Genomic DNA, 20436 nt, shown 5'->3' with positions numbered 1-20436 from the left:
CTCATGGCACGGCTCATATATGTATTATCATATCTCACCCACTATGTACACTTTGTAACAGTATCGGCTGGCTAGTAAATCGTGTATCATTAACTGCTTTAAGATGATGAGGTTTACGTTTAAATAATGAAAAAAAAAATACAATTTAACTATTTAATACTCAAAAGAAAATGGAAATTCGCGAGAAACTACTGCCTTGAAAAGAATTTAAATTTACTTGCCCACAGTTTGGGTGAAATTGTTTTCAACATGTTCATTTCCAAAGAGTTTGGCATAGAATATATATTTGACAGTGAAAATTGATACAGTGGGTGAAGAAAGTTAGATATTGGTAAAAATGTAAGAAAGTAAATTTTCTGCATTATTTCAAAATTATTGCAACGGTTTACTACCTTCTGTAGGTCTACAATACTTCTGTTTATTTATAAAATTATCTTGCAAAAATCTTATGTCAGTAAGTTTGTACCACTATTTACTTCAGAGTACTCACTTTTATGGATTTTAGAGAGAAATTATTTTTCGCCTAAAATGTGTGGGTTAGTCCCATTCAAGTCATCATACCTATTTTTGCGAATATCGTACTTTGTAAAATTTTCAGGGATCCAATGTCACGGTGACAATATTTCCTACAGATCTAGAAATATTAACAACTCCCCACCCCTTCCACAAATTTATCTCAGTAGAGCTAGATTTTCTGGAAACCAGAAATACTTCCGTTACGCCAATTTTTAATACCCTTTGCTTTTGACTCAGTGGATGGACCGACATGATATGTAACTTGAGTCACTGACTGGTTCTAGATTTTTAAGTGGTAAATAATTTTGAGAAACCGGATGACAGTCTCTTTTCGCGGCGGAGAAACGAGTTTTAAATCCATAACTTTGTGTGAAAGTATATTTACATTACCGTTAAGCTTGGTTCTCAAGCTCTCTGTTAAAATCTGTTGAAATTTGTCAAAATTGCCCCGAAAATGTTTTTATCAGCACGGTTAGGCTAAGTCAAATAGATTTTTTAGTTTTTCGGAATATTATAATCATGTTTTTAACAAAACAGAAATCAAGACGTGGTCACTCTTATTTTATAAAATGACTAGACAGGGCACATCTTCTAAATGTTAATGTTTGTTTACGTATCTGAGCAGTTTACACTATACCCATATCTCGTGCTATCAAAATTTGGCGGGAAAGAAGCGCACGTGCGTTTCATGTTCGACATCAAGCTTGCGGAACATCTCAACTCTTGAAATCAAGGAAAATCCAAGGAGGAGTCAATAAATATATAAACCGCGGTCTGTTTATTTCTTGTCCCAGGGAAAATACTAATGTAATGATGACCTTTCCTGTACTCACAGGCTCATAGCAAATAAGACAGTGAGAGAAATAGAGAGACAAACAACGAATTAAATAGATATTGGTCAATGTCACTAAAGCAGTATTTCCGCTGCAGAACTCCTGCATATTTCACAATACAAACGAAATAAGCTATAAAATGTCCTTCTGCATAAGGTCCATAAACAGGCGGCATGTATTGTTACAAATGGATATAATGCTGAAACTTTTTTTTCAGTAAAAAAGTGAATCTTTTTCTTTTCAGTTATTTTTCATCAAGATCGTTCACTGACTTTTATCGCTGACATCTCACATATTGCTGATATATCTAAATTATGATCTACGACAAAGTGTTCCTTTTCCTGGATACTAGTGTCATATTATCCACAGTTAGTATAGAGAGGTGTTGTATATATATATATATAGTGTTTAATGACTTTTACTTTAAAAATAAATGTTACTGTACCAGAAAAATGAAAGTCATTATATTTACTTAGGTTTCACCATATCTGTATTACACCTGAGAGCTATGTACTGAAAAGTCAGGGCTTTTCCAGAGGGATTTATTTTCGCTTTAAACGCTTTCTGTCCATATTCGTGAAAATAACTACACCTGAAAGTTCTAGTATTGTTATAATAGTTCCATTCAATTTGGCTATTTATCGCGAGTATCAAGTATCACATAACCTAGCAATAATTTTATGAATTATGAATTTTAGCCTCGCGGAAATATCTGATTTTACAATATGTTGCAGTTTTATCATGGCATTGGCCATCAGCGGGAAAAACTGTTTTATTTTGCTGCAAAATGGATGTGTTTAAATAGACCAAAATCGTGGAGTTACGTTTTTATGTTTACCATAATTGTAATAAAAAATGGTGTAAATTTCGAGACAAGACAATAGAACTAGGGTTTTGTTACACTTAAAATTTTGTAAAGACGACATATTTTATCAACGGCACCTTAGTGTAAGAAGGTAATCGCTACAAAAAGACAATTTTAGAAAAAAATTGCAAAACTTATTGACTCCAAAAGAAAAGCTAGATAAGAAAAGAAATATAATTATGCCTACTGCTAATTAGTTATTCAATTAATTTCCAACAGATTTCAAATGCTAAAAATACCTCATTTTATATAATATGTATCGAAGACTATCCACTTTTCCCCAAGACATAAAAGATATAAACATAAATGTATTTTTCATAATATTTAGACATTGTTAGACATTGTCATTTCAAGACAATTATTCATACACAATAGAATATTTCTGTCATCTTTTCTGTTCATATGTTATTACATAATACTTGTATTTTGTAATCGGTGTCTTATCTCTAATAAAGTGTATGCTCTGTTCTGTTCTGTACAACAGAAGATAAATTTCACATTTTTCAAAAGAAAAAGAGACTGATCTCTATAACACATGTAAACAAAGAAAAAAAGGGAAAAGTTTAAGACATCAGGAAATAACTAATATTTTTCTTCTCCGTGGTGTATTGATCAAGATGGTAGGGAAATCTTTATTTCCGAGGCAGTTTGAGTTTGAGTCCCAACTCAGACATCATTTTTTTATTTAGCATTTTTAAAACATTGTTTAGAAACAAAAACTCTTTTTCTAATGTTCATCAAATGACCACTTTTTAATTTAAGAAACAGAACGTTTTATATCCAGATTCCGAAGTCCGCCCACTCCCTTCAAATAATACGTTGTTAGTTCGGATAAATCAAACAGAAATAGTATATGTTATTAAAACAATCTTGATAATTTGTGTTCAGTAACGACATTGGTAATATATAAAGGATTAGTACACCCGTTATCATTTCTGTACATAAATGAAACTATAAGTACTTACGTAATACGTTGAAGAGTTATTCCATGCACTACACGTTAGGTGTTGGCTATCAATCGTGTACAGTTAAAACAATAGTAAAGTTTCTAATGAACCATACATATTTTTGCAAAACCAGCGGTTTCATGGTTTGTGATCTGGCGATGGTATCTGTACGTGTCCCCCGGGCTGATCCAGTCATTACACTTTATCTCATTTTAAAACGTATTACGGACATATTGAATTGTTTTACTAAAATTACTACTTTATTTTCAATTCAAAAAGTTTGAATTGCTATTAATGATAAAAAACGAGGCTGATAAAATCTTAGCTGCTTTGCCCTCTAGAATACTTTCGTAGCGTTATATTCGTCATGATTAAGATAACATCTGATCAAATTGTTTCACACCTTCCCAGACGTCAAACATCTAATGGATACTATTTATGGCATATTTCATTTTTGTCTAGTTTGTTTTTGTCATACTTTTGTACTAAGTTACTCAAGTAGACTGTTTACTCATTATTGTTATTTAACTGCAAACTAAACCAGAATTTTGTCCACTGCGAATAGCTTCATCCACATTACACATGTATACTTACTTATGATTAAACTACTGTACGGCTGGGCTTCAGGCTTCCTGTGGATTTTGTTATAGATTAAGGGGGCCTCAATGACTGCGTGTTTAAGGCCGCCGAGTACGAATCACATGCCCCTTGTTGCCATGGGAGCCTCAATGACCGCGTGTTTAAGGCCGCCGAGTACGAATCACATGCCCCTTGTTGCTGTGGGAGCCTCAATGACCGCGTGTTTAAGGCCGCCGAGTACGAATCACATGCCCCTTGTTGCTGTGGGGGCCTCAATGACCGCGTGTTTAAGGCCGCCGAGTACGAATCACATGCCCCTTGTTGCTGTGGGGTTGAAAACTCGCTTGGGGTGAAGAATTCCTTAATGCCAACCAGCTGACTTATGGAAGGTCGGTGGTTCTACCCAAGTGCCCATCCGTAAAGAAATAATGCTTAGAGGCCACCTGGTGTCTTCCTCCAACATTAAAAGCTGGAAAGTTGCCGTATTGACACTTAATGAACAAAACAATAAATACAAATAATAATAATAATAAAAACAAACAAACAAAAGGAAAACAAACAACATAGATTAAATTTTTTCTTTTAAGTACGTTTATGATAACTTTATCCAGTACGGATTCTAGTACTGAAGTTTAAGAAAACAACTTCAATGAATGACGAATTCAAACCGTGGATCGTATTATGTTTCCTTCAAATAATCTTCCTTTAATACTTGTTTCTGCATATTTCTGTATGTTCTTCAAAAGCAAGAACTGATTTCGATTTCCTCTAACATGGACGGACGAGGACAAAACTACGTACGCCTTCTTCACTATTTTGAGTCTAGTTTGAATTGGGTCAGTATTTCGTAGTTAAAATTGTTATATTTAACATAGACTGGTGGTTATAACATGTATCTTTATCCTTGTGTGCATTTCAACTCCTTAGCCAAGCGGTTAAAATCACTGATTTTTCGAATCACTTGATCTCCCTTATTATAACGCTTTCATGTGAGGAAACTACTTTGCTCGCTCGTGAAATGTTCACAGTTTATACTGGTGTCCGCACGTGTCCGACATAATGCCCGAGGTACCTGGGGTCCACATTCAACATTTAAATTTGACTTCCACCATGTGACCAAGGTTGTGTCAGTGTGATTAAAGATAAAAAGAAAACTGTAGAAGGTACAAGAAATACTGCATGACACTTTTCTCAGATAATGCGTCCTAGTTTTCCAAGTCCTCAAAATAAATATTAAAACTGAAACATGTAATCTGAAAACCTCAGCATCTGGTTTGATTAACATGAACTTGCTCTTGAATCTGATCATTGGCAAGTTCACCAAATCCCAGACATATATATATCAAATAATATCAATGTCAAAGACACGTTTTGTCCTTTCAGCTAATATATTGGTTAGCTAAAAATTAATTCGAGAAGAAACTTCACTCATTGCAATATCATTTGATATTTTAAAAGGAAATATAAGGAGTACATAATTGGTTTTTTGGGCAGCTGACAGTTATTTTCTAATCCATTTTAACCTTTGCTCAATGACAAATATTTCAAGACGTTTAAGGACAGTATTACGTTTCATTAGACTAAGTGCAAATCCACATTTCCTTTTCTCTGGTATTCGTAAATTGACTTTCTGTAGTTTTTAGAGTACAAATTAATAAAGTTAATAACATTGCTAGCTGCTTAATGTACATAGAGTACGTTTACGTAAAGATGTAGAAAAGTCACATGTCACGTGACAGAGTTATATCCTTTGACAAGAACTGCAGTAAGCATTGTGAACTCTCAATATGTCCGCCGCCATATAATATAAGTAACGGGACAAACAAAAACAGAATTTCGCTGAAAAATGATAAATCCAAAGAACGCAGCCATTACTAAAATAATGGAAGACTGTTTGACAGGGTGTGTTCATGAGATGTAATAGAATGCTCAAAACTCTTTACACTCCTTTACATGGGCTTATATGCGTTGACTGGATTCTATTGGAGAAGAAAAGTTAACTACCGAATCCAAATAAAATGCCAAATCTAAAGACATTTGAAAGCCCGACCTGCAACACTTTCGCACATATGAATAACTTCCAGGTAGTGTCTCAGACTACTGGGCGAATAAATAAGCATAAAAGTATAGCCATTGTTTAGTGCGTTAGAACATTTTTTATGACATTTTTCTTGATGTTACCATTAAAGGTCACACAATGATTGCCCTTTACTTGATACATAGTGAGTACTCCCTTCATGAAGTACGTACCAAATTAAATATTATACGCCTTTCAAAGCTCAGGTTTTCATTAACATTAAGAATACGAGTTTTACACATATGGCGTGAAAAGGAGATCTGTATTACGTTACATTAGTGCAAATCAACCGTTATACTTTCTTTAGACTTTTTGACATTTGTAGTTTTTAGAGGACAAATTAAGAAGCTAATTTCTTAGTTGTTATAAAACATAGTGTTTCGTTTACGTAAAGATAAAAATAGTTACAAGCCACGTGAAAAAGGTAAGGTCCGTGAGTGTTTCACAAATATAATAGTAGTATAGGCGCCGGTTTACTTGTAAACAAACGGGCGCCATCTTGGATGACCTAGTTACTATTTATAGTAACTCATTTGCATATAAGAATTGAATTCACTGCACATGCGCAGCAGCCATTTTGAATTTTTTTTAGAATGACATCACTTTTCTATTTTAAGAATGACTTCACTTTGCTATTTATATCTCCCGGAAGTATATAGAGCTGACTTATATACCTATCTAGGGCGTGTTCGCGCACATTGAGGGTCAGGTGCTCAGCCCTAGACGGGGAGATAACATGAAAATAAACTATTGCAAGAAAATCAAACAGAATATGAATTATACAGAGACATATAAATTCATCTCAGATCTAAATGAACAAATACATTTCTTTTAAATTAAAACTGATTATATTAAATAGCAAAGAACATTACTAATCCAAATCACATTAAAACTGAAACATTAAGCATTGTTTAAGATAAATACATGTTAAATAGCAAGATTTACTGAAAATTACTTTTTTGTCGACGATGTGTACCCCTCGGCGTCCACTAAGTAAATGACCATGTATCTGTTTTTACAAGAGGTCATTCAAATGAACTCATAGTCTAACTTTAGAATGAACTTCTGACCTCGGTGCAACTATTTTTAGGTACTGTATACCCATAACGATGGTCATTAATCAAACGAGTCTTTGATGGTTGAGCTTTGGTATTCATGCGTAAATTTATACCGGATGAAAAAGTCATTAAATTCTCCATTTGGTTCTCACGCGTGAAAGTGCACTTACTGCATTTCTGAGTCCATGTGGTAAACTCCTTATCATCCAGAATAGCGCTGAAGCGTGATAGGGCACTTTCTGCATCTCTGAATACATGTGGAAAACCCATTAAGTTTCCTGACTTGGAATTCACGCGTGACAAAGTACTCGATGCCTATCGGAGCAAGTATGGGGACAACACATTAAATTTCCTGACTGGGAACTCGAGTATTAGTGCCTCTTTCATATCATCAATAATATGATGTTAAAGAAGATTTTGATAGTTTTCTAAAAAAAATTGCCAACATTTTCAATGACCATTTAGAGTTTTAGAACCGGTAAGGTACTTTTTGAGAATGTTGCTAAATAAATCATCAAAATTAAGACGTTTTAGGGTCCATTTTTACATTTTGGGTATCAGACATTTTTGAAAAGCCTATAGAGTGCACATTACCGTAACCTAGGTGCCAACCGGAAATGAAGTCATTAAATTTCAAAGTCATCATAAAGGCTCGGGACCGGTACCGTTAGAAAGATCTTTTCAAGTAGGTTCTGTAAATATGTACTATTATGAGTCTATCTCTATCCGTTTTCCAGATATTGAGGAAAGAAATGGAATCATTCATCCGGAAACACCCGGCTTCACGCCTTTATTATTAAAGATAACCTAGGCATGTTGGGCATCTAACCAAAGGTCTCGACGAGTACTATAAGTGGGTATACTGAAACCGGAAGTGAATTCAATCATGCGTAAAGTTCACATTTTCTGCAAGTTTCTGGACTCGAACCTGGCCAAGTGAGGTATCGTTGGAAAGGTCTCCACAAGAAGATTCATAAAATGCATACTTTGATCATTGTATTTCCAAAAGGAACCGAATAATAAGCCAAAATTACTCAAGCGTTAAAACCCTGCTAACTCCTTCATTACAAAAGCTAGGCAAGTAGGGTATCTAACCAAAGGTCTCGATAAGTACTATAAGGCAATAAACTTAAACCGGAAGTCAAATCACTCATGCAAGAAATACGTCAAAGTAAGCTTACCTGATCCTTACACTTTGAGATCAAAAATGACAATGAGCGAATTCACAGGGAGAAATATAATTAATAGAGCCAAAGCAACGTTCTGATTAGTCAGTATAACTTATAGCAATGCTCTGATTGGCTAACGATATGAAACATTCTGATTGGTTCAAATTCTCAAAGAAAGGCTAGCTTACATGTTAAAATTTGTCATTTGTGCGATAGTTTGGTTCAAAGCCGTTCAAAATTAGAATTTCTATTTTTAACCGGCCAATGAAATCACTCCCTTTTTACATAAGCCTTGCTTTGAAAACGAGGCTCTTCGAAGCGTGTATATTAGAACACACTTTAGTTAGTCAGATCAGTCTGACTTTAGACGTCAAAGCTTCCAGTATGGAAAACTCTCGCCAGTCAAATGTCATCATCAAACGACAAAAAACAATCATCTTATGCACGATTATACTTATTGTTATATTCACCTTGCCTTTCGCTTTAGCGTTTGCGACTACGAATTCAACTACACACGTAGTTTATGAAATTAAAGTGAATGAAAACCAAACTGCCTGCCACTATATGAAACAGTTCAATATACAGCAAAACGTATATATTACTGTCTGCAACAGAAATAGTGAAATCCTTGTGGATTTGAGACGTTTCATAAATCACACCGCAAGTATCATCGGAATACAACTTAACCTTAAGCAGTGGAAATCAATCATATGACTTCTTCCTAAAATCGAAGCAGCCATCATTGAGCACAAAGCATTAAGAATATTAATTCGAACAAAGACTAGAAATCTGTAACACAATCATTACATCACCACCACACCACCACAACAACACTACTCCATCACCCCACACCACCACTACCACCCCCACAACCACCACAACCACCACCCCCACCCCACACCACCACACCACACACCTCCACCACCACCACCCCACCACTACCCCACCACCTCCCACCACCACCACCACCTCAACCACCACCACCCATACCCCACACCCCACCACCTCCATCACCACCACACCTCCACTACCACCCGCACCATCTCCACCACCACCACCAACCACCACCTCCACCCCACCACCACCACCCCCACCAACCACCCCACCACACACTCACCACAACCACCAGCTACTCCATCACCACCACACCACCACTATCACAACACCACCACCACTACTACATCCACCACCACAATAACCACCACCACAATCACCACCACCACCACCACCTCCATCACCACCACACCACCACTACCACACCGCCACCACCTCCACCACCACCACTTCCTCCACCACCACCACCACCACTACTACATCCACCACCACCACCACCACCACCACAACCTCCACCACCACCACCACCACCACCACCATCACCATTACTGACAATAATTTGACAGCAAAATATGTTTTAAAAAGCGTAAGAATGGCATTTAAAATTTGTAAGAACACAAAGCAATGCCTTGTTGTATGAAAATAATTTTACATCTACTTCACAAATGAATAAGTGCCCTCTATGTCACCAGTCATTCTCTAGGCGCGACGCTATGCTGAGACATCAACGTCATGTCCATGGAAATGACGAAGCCACTGGCAGTTTTTCACCGCCATTACAAATATTGAACACTTCAAAAGAGGACGACGTTTCAACAATCCATTTTCTATGGTCGTTTCAGGACCAAGTGGTAGTGGAAAAACTGAATGGACAAGGAAACTGTTATCATCAATCTTGTAAGACCTCAGCCTCAGCGTATTTATATGGTGTTTTGGACAATGGCAACCATTGTATGATGAACTTCAGCGTGAAAATCCCGGGGTCGAATTTGTACAAGGTATTCCAGACTACTTGAATGATTCCTAATATATAAATGTTAGTCAAGGAAACCCTGCTGGTCTTTGACGACTTGATGACTGAAGCTAAACGCGATCAAAGAATTGCTGATCTCTTTACTAAGGGCAGTCACCACAGGAACATATCTGTCGTATATCTCACCCAAAATTTGTTTCCTCAAGGTAAAGCCTGCAGAGATATCGCTTTGAAAACGCAGTATCTGGTGCTATTTATAATCCTATTGATAGCAAGTAGCTACATTGGCAAGAAGAATATATCCTTCGTCTGGTAACATCTTTATGAAACGGTTTGAACGAGCGACATCAAGACCTCACGGTTATTTGGTAATGACTTAAAATCGAGCACCCCAGAACAAACACCGTATACGTGAAACATTTTTGAGGCAACTACTCCAGAAAAGAGAAAACGAACAGATGATGAATATAACAGAGCTATTTCAATGGTGAAGGATACTTATCTGATAAAAATGATGACAAGATTGAAGATAAGAAGGAGAATTATGATGACCATGATGATGATGATGATGATAGTGATGATGAAACAGAAAACAGAAATAGTGACACAAGCTTTGTAAAGAAACGATCTTTGATCAAGGGACCTCCAGGTAAACGTAGAAAAGTTGAGATTATAGAAGAGCGCTCACGCCGTGAGATACGGGGTAAGCGTTTTCAGGATCCTCTCAGACAATCTATTAAAGAACAATTTAAAGCTAAAGTTAACGACTATAAAGAACAAGGGCTCACTTTTAAAGAAGCGTACCGTCGCACTGCTAATGATGAATTGCCTAAATTAAGAAAGAGACTGAGACAAAATTATGCCCGATTTCTAATTGACTTTTATGAGCTACAAAACGACCCTACTCAGCAGCAGATTCTACAGTCAGCTAAAAAACTAAGAAGTCAGCACGGCATGACTGTCAAAGAAGCTATTAGGCAAGCCATTGCCTTTTGAAAAAGACCTATTTGATGAGCTGCGGCCCGATATAAAGCAAGAAGAATATTCAACAGATGATAATAAAGAAAGTGATGACGATGAAGAATCGGATGATGATGAATGAACGTTGTAAGAAGGATTGGCGTGCTTTAACTTTTCACCACGCCAAAATGGGTTCCATAGAGGTATACGATTATAAAAAAGAAAAATGGGTACCGGATAAACCGGACCCGGAAAAATGGATACAACACTTCAAAGACTTGAGGGACGGATATGCGTATCCTGATCATATGGGCCGTTACATTGTAGGAAGCGGTGCACATCGAAGAAAAATGGCTGAACCTAAAAGAGAAACAAGAAAGAGAAGCACAAGAACAAAAAGGGGAAGATCTCCCCGCAGTAAAATTTCTGACACCCGTAGCCCAAGCGGTTGATATTGCTAGGTCGGAAATAAGACGGTCACGAAAGCATAGTGATCTAAAGCGACATAGGGATACATTGGACACAACTATGAGTCGTGATTTAGACAGCCCACGACGTAAGAAAAATCGCGAAAACATGACCCAAGATACTTTGGATTGGAACACCTATACATTTTAAAATGAATAACTATGAACTAGAGAAAATGTGAAAAGAGTACCCTGTGACAATATGTGCTGCGGATCAACTTCAGTTACGTAGGGGACAATACGTAAACTCAAATACAGACACGAGCCAGGGATCAGGAAAACATTGGGTGGCCTTTTATTTTCCTAAACGGGGACTCGACGAATTTTTCGATTCACTAGGTAATAGACCAGAGCACTACAAAGTTCATTTTGAGCAAGTGTTAAAGAAGCGTTACTGGATGAACTTCAGTCAAATACAGGATACAGATTCAGACATATGCGGGCTGTATTGCGTATATTACATTATGAACCGATGTTCTGGACGAAAAATGAAGGACATTATAAAACCGTTTGATGTGTATTGCAAAAAGTTGAATGATGACTTTAATTTGTCTTATTTTAGTTGATACATGTAACCTGTATTAGTGATACAAGCTTTGGCAATAAAAGATTGAAAGAACAATATGTCTTTGTTATTTATAACCCATACGTCTGAATTTGATTTGAAAGAAAAGATGAAGCGTCAGTAGGTGTTGTGGTGTACATAAATAAAACAACATATTCCTTTATTGTATTTTATTTCTTTAACATTGCTTCACAAATTGATATCATGCTTCGCAATAAGCGTCTCTAGCAGTTCTAAATGAAGAATTGCATCAATAATATCTACAGATTTCGTAAGTAAAATAAGATTATGTTTATTATTCTTCTCTTGGACTGGAAACCAATCGTATAGAAATTCTTGGCCACCACCTCGTATCGCATCATTGATATAAAGCGCTATTTCCTCGTTCTCAGGAATATAAGTCATCCAGTTACTTTCACTGATCGCCTCAATACTCAAATTCATCTTATGAAAACGAATCATGTCGATCAAAGTGTCTTTAAAAGATATAAAAGTGCTCGTTTGCTTTAACCCCCTGTTTTGTGCCTTCTTGGGGAAACTTTGTGCTGTTATTTTTACTAAGAACCATTCTATACGGCTCATAGTCCAACATGTAATATAACGGTATGTAGGGTTTTTCTACACAGTCGGAAAATATTTTTCTACAGAGATCCGATGATAACACATCCATCCTTTATTCGTTATAAAACTGTCTCTTTAGCCTGTCCTTCATACACATTTTGATCAACACAAATCAGCCACGAATTCAAGTCTGACACACTTTTAAATCTACCAATTTCTGTTTACATGATGATCACAGAGCATAGTAAGTACATCTATGTAGATATTTTCGGGTCCTTTAGGTTCCGTACTGATGTTACAGGAGCAATAGGAATTTGGTTGTAAGCTGTGTTCGCACCACTTGAGTTCTATTTTCGGATGATATTTGCTCATGTAGTTTCGGAACATGTACATCCATATGGAGTAATTCATATCTTCTTGTTTTTGTTATGTCCTTGTACTTAACATAGAGGCACCCTTTTGCTTCCAGAAAGTCGCGTAAAGCACACTCTATGTCTACCAAATAATGACCGCATGGCAAACTGTCCCACATGTCCCTATATGGATCATCAGTGTGAATGATGGAGAAGTCTACATTTAAATTCGTCCTGTTTCTTATATAGGCTGTTAATAATTCTACAAAAATGTCTGTGGAAATCCCAAGATGCACTTTACTGAAATGCGCTTCATAAATCCATACTTTATGATGTACTGCACACACTTCCTTTAGGTCAGCAGCGAAGGAATTCATCATATTTTCGAATACTCCCGAGCTATTTTCCATGATTTCAGTTTTGAGGTAAGAATGATTTTGTCTGATCAAAGAACTGTTATATACTTTCCATTGGGGTATTTTTAGTAACAATTGTCATTCCTATTAATTCTGATTGGCCGGTTAAAAATAGAAATTCTAATTTTGAACGGCTTTGAACCAAACTATCGCATAAATGACAAATTTTAACATGTAAGCTAGCCTTTCTTCGAGAATTTGAACCAATCAGAATGCGTCATATCGCTAGCCAATCAGAGCATTGCTATAAGTTATACTGACTAATCAGAACGTTGCTTTGGCCCTATTAATTATATTTCTCCCTGTGAATTCGCTCATTGTCATTTTTGATCTCAAAGTGTAAGGATCAGGTAAGCTTACTTTGACGTATTTCTTGCATGAGTGATTTGACTTCCGGTTTAAGTTTATTGCCTTATAGTACTTATCGATACCTTTGGTTAGATACCCTACTTGCCTAGCTTTTGTTCAATAATGAAGGAGTTAGCAGGGTTTTAACGCTTGGGTAATTTTGGCTTATTATTCGGTTCCTTTTGGAAATACAATGATCAAAGTATGCATTTTATGAATCTTCTTGTGGAGACCTTTCCAACGATACCTCACTTGACCAGGTTCGAGTCCAGAAACTCGCAGAAAATGTGAATTTTACGCATGATTGAATTCACTTCCGGTTTCAGTATACACACTTATAGTACTCGTCGAGACCTTTGGTTAGAAGCCCAACATGCCTAGGTTATCTTTAATAATAAAGGCGTGAAGCCGGGTGTTTCCGGATGAATGATTCCATTTCTTTCCTCAATATCTGGAAAACGGATAGAGATAGACTCATAATAGTACATATTTACAGAACCTACTTGAAAAGATCTTTCTAACGGTACCGGTCCCGAGCCTTTATGATGACTTTGAAATTTAATGACTTCATTTCCGGTTGGCACCTAGGTTACGGTAATGTGCACTCTATAGGCTTTTCAAAAATGTCTGATACCCAAAATGTAAAAATGGACCCTAAAACGTCTTAATTTTGATGATTTATTTAGCAACCTTCTCAAAAAGTACCTTACCGGTTCTAAAACTCTAGATGGCCATTGAAAATGTTGGCAATTTTTTTTAGAAAACTATCAAAATCTTCTTTAACATCATATTATTGATGATATGAAAGAGACACTAATACTCGAGTTCCCAGTCAGAATATTTAATGTGTTTTCCCCATACTTGCTCCGATAGGCATCGAGTACTTTGTCACGCGTGAATTCCAAGTCAGGAAACTTAATGGGTTTTCCACATGTATTCAGAGATGCAGAAAGTGCCCTGTCACGCTTCAGCACTATTCTGGAAAAGATAATGAGTTTACCACATGGACTCAGAAATGCAGTAAGTGCACTTTCACGCGTGAGAACCAAATGGAGAACTTAATGACTTTTTCATCCGGTATAAATTTACGCATGAATACCAAAGCTCAACCATCAAAGACTCGTTTGATTAATGACCATCGTTATGGGTATACAGTACCTAAAAATAGTTGCACCGAGGTCAGAAGTTCATTCTAAAGTTAGACTATGAGTTCATTTGAATGACCTCTTGTTAAAACAGATACATGGTCATTTACTTAGTGGACGCCGAGGGGTACACATCGTCGACAAAAAAGTAATTTTCAGTAAATCTTGCTTTTTAACATGTATTTATCTTAAACAATGCTTAATGTTTTAGTTTTAATGTGATTTGGATTAGTAATGTTCTTTGCTATTTAATATAATCTGTTTTAATTTAAAAGAAATGTATTTGTTCATTTAGATCTGAGATGAATTTATATGTTTATGTATAATTCACATTCTGTTTGATTTTCTTGTAATAGTTTATTTAATGTTATCTCACCGTCTAGGGCTGAGCACCTGACCCTCAATGTGCGCGAACACGCCCTAGATAGGTATATAAGTCAGCTCTATATACTTCCGGGAGATATAAATAGCAAAGTGAAGTCATTCTTAAAATAGAAAAGTGATGTCATTCTAAAAATAAAATTCAAAATGGCCGCTGCGCATGTGCAGTGAATTCAAATCTTATATGCAAATGAGTTACTATAAATAGTAACTAGGTCATCCAAGATGGCGCCCGTTTGTTTACAAGTAAACCGGCGCCTATACTACTTATAATGTAGGTTTGTTTGATGATTTCACAATATTTAATTAAAAAAGGTAAGATTTTTTGAAGTGAAATTGTTTTAATTTTGTTACTTTCTCTCACCTTGGCGGCGAAGATGTAGTTCGTGCAACATCTTACTGGGATTTCAAGATTTGCCAGATCATATAATCAGGTTGAGGATTTGGCTTTAACCGTAGCAATATTACTATTAACAAAAACGCTACCGCTATCATAATCTTCAAAATTCGACGGCTAAATTTTATCACCATAATTCTAAAATTATAGTTATTAGCTCACGTGAACACGAAGTGCTCGGAATGAGCTATTGTGATCACTCACTGTCCGTCGTCCGTCTTTTTATTAAGATGACATCTCCTCTGACACTACTAGTCAGAAATGCACCAAACATGGTCACGGTCCTTTATGAAGTTTGTACAAATATTTCAGCTTGGCCACTTTTAGGTTAGCTAAGAATAGCAAAACTTTTAAATGACTTCTCATGGACCGCTTGATGGATCTTCATCGAATTTGGATCTGTAGCATCATTGTTTGGGACGCTAGTGCTAACAAGAAAACGTCGGTAAAACCGATGGATGAAATCCCAAAATACGATTATTGCATATTAAAAGAACAAAAGTGGAACTCACTGAGTGGGCACATATAGCTAACTAATGCTGAATAATCAAAGGACAATAACCGAAATGTGAAGTTAATATTCGCGTCTCCTATTGAGAGTGAAGCATCCTACGAATTTTCGCTGAATTCAAGGCAGTGGTTGCTGAGAAATACTCCTGAAAAGGATTGCGCTATAGTTTAATTATGTTGAATTGTCAAAGAGCAATAGGAAAGTGAAAATCATCTGACCGGAACGTGTTAATAATATGCGCATCTCCTCCTGGGAATGAAACTTCCTAAGAAGTTTTAATGAATTCCACCCAGTGGTTGCTGAGGAATACTCCGGACAAGAAGTGGTATTATTAATCACTGGACAATAACTCAGTGAAAAAATCACCCGACCAAAGCATGAAGATAATATGAGCATCATCTTTTTAAATGAAGCTTCACATGGAGTTTCGATGCACTCCATCAAATGGTTGCTGCGGAATACTCCGGACAAGAAATAGTACTATAGTATACTTATTTTGAATACTCAGAGGGCAAAAACTCAGTGATAAATCATCCAATCGGGACATGAAGTTGACATGCGCATTTCATTTTAGGAGTGAAGCTTCATGTGAATTTTTGATGAATTCCAGCCAGTGGTCGCTGAGTAATACTCCGGACAAGAAATGATACTTTAGTATACTATGCTAAAAAATCAAAGGGCAATAACTCAGTAAAAAACCCCAAAACAGGAAGACAACATGTGCATTTCCTGTTGACAGTGAAACCACGTATTAAGTTTCGCTAAATTTCAATCTGTGATTGCTTAGAAATACTCCGGAAAAGAATTGCAGGATGGACGGACGGGCGGGCAAAGTGGTGACTATAGCTTCACCTTCGGGGAGCATAAAACAGAAATACCTTAAAATGACTTCTTCTCATGAACTGATTAATGGATTTTCATTAAACTTGGTCTGTAGCATCATCATAAGGTCCTCTCATAATTTTATTCAAACGGGGGCGCTTGAACAAATTAAGCGACCACTATAGTTAAAAATAAATATACATTTAAACAACTTCTTTTCATAAACCACTAGTTGGATCTTCATCAAACTTGATCTGTAGCATTATTATAAGGTCTTCTATCAATTTTTAAAGTAAAGGTTCCTGATTCCTTTTAGGGGCCACCAGAGATAAAAATAGAAATACCTTAAACTGACTTCTCATGCACATCTGGATGCAGATAAATATTATAGGAATCTTCAAAAACACAATTAGCCAGCTCCAATAGTCTGTTTTTTTTTTTCGACCTGAGAAGCGAAGAGTGTTTGAAATGTTTGCTATCTGTTACATTAATTTATGTTATCAACTTCTACTACAGCTGAAACTTTCAACACTTTAGTATATCATGGTCCTCGTCTAAATCTGCAGACGCTTTAGCATGTTTTAGCTCTGAATCTCAGGTCTAGGGCCTTCAATCTTAGGAGAGGTTAAGGGTGATATTGGATATACAGGAGAAGGTACTGATTCTTTTTGCTCTACCCTGCCCTCGCAATTTGGTGGAGTAGGTATATAATGGCACAAAATTCTATATAAATATGTTCGTATACTTCAAGATGATGGTAATCGAATCCAAGTCAAGAATTCGTCTTCAAAAAGAATACGTGCTTATATATGAACTAAACAATGAATTTAATCTGAAGTATCTTAATCAAGGAAACACCTATGTTAACCTATTTGGCCCAGACTGTACTGAAATTTTCTGTATAATTTTAGTGCGGATATGGTGAAAGTTATAATAACCTGAATAACTTTTTTTATTATTTCTGATCATTTTCCAATTCAAGCAGAAAATGTGTGGGATGACACAATTTACAGACAACCAATTAAAAATGAACCAAGCAATAAAATGAACTAGAATGTAGCTGACAGTGATCTGTATGCTTTATTTGTGCATGAGGGCCTACGTACAAGATGAATAAGAGAGACATGGTTGTTCCATTGACACTATTAGTCGTTCTGTGAACTGTTGGAAGAAGCTGCGTTGAAATCCAGTAAACCTAGAAGAGACTGTCTCCAAACATGAACTGAAAGTCTAATATCAAGCTATCCGTAAAATTTGGTTGAAATAAAAGTTGCCTACAAGAAGTTGAATTAAACAGGGAAACATAATCATGTAAATAAAACATTTGTTCTAGAACACAAACTGTGTTTAAAGAAGTCATTTCGAGGGACATGAAGGTAACAGTTGGCATAGATTGATATTAAAACAAAGCAAACAATTCAGAATTGAAAAAGTCAGACTCTAAACAGTTCAATAGGTTGGCGAATAGTCAAAGAAACAAAGATACTTCATTCATTACTGACCTACATGTGAGTGACAGGTTTTACTGTGGTGGAGAAAACATCATGCAGGGGTTTAAACAACGCTTTAAAGAACTTGATCGCGAAAGAAAGTGTACCATCTTCGGCGACTCGTATCATCAGCTAGTTATGTGTGAAATTCCCATGATAAATCAAACCTTTTGTCTATGGAAACAGTGTGAAAGCAGTGACATGTGAATAAATCTCATAATATCTGTAGCATTAAAGTTAAACACATCTGAGATTGTGAATGCTTTTTAGTTCAAATTATTAATAATGGATTTTTTTCTCAATTGTCTTAAAATTGGACTGTTATTTCCAATCTTCAAACTAAAGAAAATCAAAATAATTCTGGAAATTCTAGGGGTATTACTGCGATACCTATCGTTTGCTAAATGATTAAGGCTATCTTAAAAGCAAGAATCATGAAGTCATCGAATCAGTAACGAACCCTGTACAGCGTGGATCTACAAAGAATTCTCGGCGACTTTAATTGGCATTTCTTGTTGAAGAACTTTACTGAGAATGTAGACTGTATCTTTAGACGCCAAATTTGCATTCGACGTCTTCATCACTGTGGTTTTATCGATAAGCATTGGTCACTTATTGTAAACTTTCACATACACTCGCAAGTACTACTGAATGAAACTGACACTGTGCGGATACAATGCATTCTCCAAGGTGTTAAACTCTGCATTGACAAATCCTTTGAGGGGGCGCAGAAGAGTCTATGTCAACCAACTTGTTTTGAAATTTGTTTAATAATTCGATTCCGTCTCTTAACAAAAACAGTACATCTGGGGGTCATACAAACAGATAGCATGGCTAATAACCAGCAAGAGAAAACTGAAGAAAATATATACAAAAGCTCGAAGAGCCGAGCAGCATATAGTCTTTTCTGTAGTGGTTTACATTGTCAAAAAGGGCTCGACGTCATTACTATAAAACATCTTTATAAAACCTAGTACGTTATTCCTGTCTTACTTTACAGTCTCGGGATCATTGAAGCAAAGATTTCAAAGAAAGACAATTTAAGAGCTGCTTGTCATTTCAAACTCTACAACTGATACCTCCGTGTATGTTGTAACAGGAATGTTGCCTATAGAGGCACAGCTGCATTTAAAATCCTAGACTTTTTTCATACATTATGCAAAGCAATGGAAGTAATGAGAGGTCGTTTTTGCTGAGACAAAGTCAAAATAGATATTTGACAAGTTATAGCTGGTTCACTGAAATGAAATGACTCTTGTGGAAGTACAACCTACCGGATATGGACGATATAATTGAATAAATGTATGATACATAGAAATATAAATGAACACTGGACTGAGCAAACTGAAAATTACTCGACCTTGTTTTCAAGCTTGAAATACATGACGGATGAACAGTTCACTTCCACCAAAGTTTTGGCTGTATTGAATCTCCAATTGTCTTCCTGTGAAATAGAATGACAAAACAAAAACTGATGTTTTTAACTTCAAACAAATCGTGCAAAGTTTAATTCCAAATGTCAACAATGTGAAGAAATTGATGAGAATGTTGAACACTTGTTGTAACACTTGTTATGTCTTGACTTAGGCAGTGAATAGTTTTGATGCTGATTTTAACAAGATTTCATGTGTAGATAAAACTGATTATTATAAACTGTTGAGCAATTTTCAGTAGCTAAACATATACATAGTATTGAATATTACTGGCGATTACTTCGTGCACTAAAGAATGCGAGGGTTGTAATGCTAAAGTGTGAGTAAATCTGATAGACAATTAAATGATCTATCCCCCTGCTCCAGCCACCCTATTCTTTTGGTAAACTGTATATTTAAAATAAAAAGTGTACAGTGATCAGAGCTTTTAGTGCGGATTACGGTTATTGAATTCAACTTAATTCGTTTAACACTAGTTTCTATATTATTATTAATCCATCTATTACCATTACTTCATTTGACATTGAAATGTTTCATACGTTTGGAGCAGTGTTGATTTATATGAATTATTTTTGTTTTGTAATTACGATTTTACATTATGAAATGCCGCAACGTTCTAAAATTCAAATGATTAGGGATCAGATTAGGAATCTATCTATCGGCTCTACAAAGCAATTTTAGTAAGAAATAGGGAAGTTATGCAAATGCTCTCAGAGACTGTATGTAGGTGGATTTC

The sequence above is a fragment of the Mercenaria mercenaria genome, chromosome 6 (assembly GCF_021730395.1).
Source record: "Mercenaria mercenaria strain notata chromosome 6, MADL_Memer_1, whole genome shotgun sequence".
NCBI lineage: Eukaryota > Metazoa > Mollusca > Bivalvia > Venerida > Veneridae > Mercenaria > Mercenaria mercenaria.
The sequence above is the reverse complement of the archived record's forward strand: the minus strand, read 5'-3'. Positions refer to the sequence as shown.